Here is a 2,819-nt window from a genome sequence, read left to right as displayed (position 1 = left end):
TTAATGAGTTTAATTGATGTTTTTATAGGTCTCAGGTGCATAAGAGGTAGAGCGGGGCGTTTGGTGCAAAAAGATGTTAAAATGGCTAAGTTTGGAGCTAAAATGCATTAAGAGAGAAAGAAGGTTGAGAAAATTATCATTCTACCACTAGGAGAAGCGTTGCAATGTTCAAAAGAAGCGTTGTGCAACCATGAAAACAGAAGCGATACTTTTTGGGCAAAACAGAACAACGTCACTATAACAACCCAACCCCCTAGGACTCAAGTTAGACCATTACTAAATACGTGCATGCATGGAACTTAAAACGACACATTTTTATGGTGAAATAAATGTTAAATAAATAAGGTAAGTTCAAAAACCTTCATTAAATTCAAATATTAAAAACAACAATAGAGTACCCATAAATCATAAATGATAATAAATAAGTCTGAAAACAATTCTTAATAGAAGTTTCAAACATCAAAACTGAAAGTTAAGAAAAATATGAAAAAGAAATCTAAATCTCATGAGCGGAAGCATAAAACTGGTCCCAATGGCTCGATCACGGATTCCGCTTGTCAATCACCGGTGCATCTCTACCTTTACCTGAAACAACAACATGAGAAAGAATGAGTATAAAATACTCAGTAAGCAACCCCACTACTGGGGTCGGGCTAGGCATCTATGTCCTCTAGATGCCTACCTCTGGCGGAACATAAAAACTGCTCTAGTCCTCATGGAACACGTACATACATGACAAACTTGTTTCTATCCTACTGTAGTTAAGTATGCCCATTACCTCTAGTGAATCCCGAAGGAAACACAACCCCTGGTGAATCCCGAATAAAACACAATATCTGGTGAATTCTGAAGGAAACACAATCTGGTGAATCCCGAAGGAAACACAATATCTGGTGAATCTCGAAGGAAACACAATATCTGGTGAATCCCGAAGGAAACATAATCTGGTAAATCCTGAAGGAAACACAATACCTAGTGGGCATCTAACTAATCAGTAAAGACACTATCACAGTCTCAACATCACAATTATCACAATATGGTTTTATAACATACATATACACCTCAATATCATGGCTATATAACATGCATATACGCCTCAATATCCTCATACCAAATACAACCTCAGTGAATCAAGTATCATCCCTTACTAGCATGCAAGTATCTACGTACACAAATAAATCTTTCAGATTCTCATACAAGAACATATATCGGTCATACTATACTATCTATGTATCATGCTATCGTTCTATCCTGATATTCGTCTATTATGCTAGCATATATCTAGTGTTTGGCCTGTGGGTAGTTCCAGTAGTAAGATTACTTATCTCAAAGTCAAATTCAGATATTAATCCAAGCTAATGATTTCCAACGAAATAAATCTTGAATTAAGTCCCCTAATACAGACATAATACTAAATTTTAGTCTTTGGAACCAGGACCCAAACATACAAATTTAATCCAATGATCACTAATTAATTTACCCAAATGAAACTTGATCAACAAACACTCGCAAGATTTTGACTCCAAAATCTCCTCTTAGCAGATTTTAAAACTCAATGGATGACAACTTGAAACCTTCAAAATACTTAAAATTAAACCATAATTTAGTCCAATAATCAATAGGTTCCCAACAACCAACAACGCTTACCAAACTACTTGTCGAACGAACTCGTATCCGCTGGGCAACACGTTGCGGACTCTGAAGTACTCCAATTTTGGATCTAAATTCCAAATATAACCGGCATCAACCAAAAAAGAATCCAAAATTTAATGGGCAAACAAGAACTTTCAAAACTCAACCGATCTTACCCAAAACTACCAGATCCTACGAAACCCAATGACGGCGGTGGCGGCGAACGGCGAACAGAGGGCGTGTATGACAACGACGAATTTTGTGAGGTCCACGCGCAGAGGGGTGTGCAGAGGAGGAGATCTATGGTGGCGAACGAACTTCAATTGGTTTCGCGAGGGAGAGGGAGACAGACGGTGAGGGAACGTTGGGTGGCCCGGCTGAGACGCAAGGAGGGATGGTGGCAGTTAGTCACGAGTGAACGCAGCTTGGCTGGGCCAAGGGCGAACGTGGTTTGGTTGGCGGCGGGATCTGGTCGGTCTAAAACCCACGAACGGCGAACAGTCGGCTCAACTAGTCTTGTAGGGTGCGGCGGAAAATGACGGACAAACGGCTGAGTTACTTAGGGCTTGACGGCGGGAGGAGAAATTTGAGGGAGGGGGCACATGACGAAGAAGAAGGAGAAAGGATATTTTTTTTCTATAATAATAATAATAAAAACTAAAAAGGAAATGAAATAACTTTATTTTATTCTTTTCCTTATCCCACTCTATTTTATTAACTTCATTTCTTTCTAAAAAATGAATTAATTCCTACCATTAATTTCCAAATTGAATAGTTTCAATGTCAATAATTAAATTCCCGTAATTACACTTGAAGTCCAAAATTCTAAAAATGCCCTCAAATAATAAAAGTTACTAAAATTACATTAATAAAGAAAATGCGGGGTGTTACATTATTCCCTCCTCAAAGAACTTTCGTCCTCGAAAGTTCATTCCTAAAAAAGCTCTGGGTACTGGGCCTTCATCTCATCCTCTCACTCCCAGGTAGCCTTCTTGAACTGGTGATTCTGCCACAGAACTTTCACAAATGCAATTTCCCTGCGGCACATTGTCTTTACCTATCTGGCGAGGATCTCTACAGGTTTCTCCTCGTAGCTCAAGTTGTCATTCAACTGCAAGGGCTCAAAGTCAACTACATGGGATGGGTCTATCACATACTTCCTTAACATTGAAACATGGAAGGCATTA

At 38.9% G+C, this 2,819-nt stretch overlaps 1 long non-coding RNA gene across 1 annotated transcript; it reads right to left on the bottom strand.

Annotated features, from left to right (window-relative positions):
* Positions 1 to 332: 332 nt before the first annotated feature.
* On the bottom strand, positions 333 to 2,318 carry LOC120083256 (uncharacterized). Its single transcript, XR_016531627.1, has 4 exons — positions 1,809 to 2,318; positions 1,648 to 1,720; positions 779 to 972; positions 333 to 585 (listed from the first exon to the last, which is right to left on the bottom strand). It is a non-coding gene; the product is annotated as an uncharacterized LOC120083256 (long non-coding RNA).
* Positions 2,319 to 2,819: the final 501 nt, after the last annotated feature.

Source organism: Benincasa hispida, chromosome 8, assembly GCF_027475165.1.
Source record: "Benincasa hispida cultivar pf3 chromosome 8, pf3_genome.v1.1, whole genome shotgun sequence".
NCBI lineage: Eukaryota > Viridiplantae > Streptophyta > Magnoliopsida > Cucurbitales > Cucurbitaceae > Benincasa > Benincasa hispida.
Note: the sequence above shows the minus strand (reverse complement) of the source record. Positions and strands in the feature narration are given on the sequence as shown.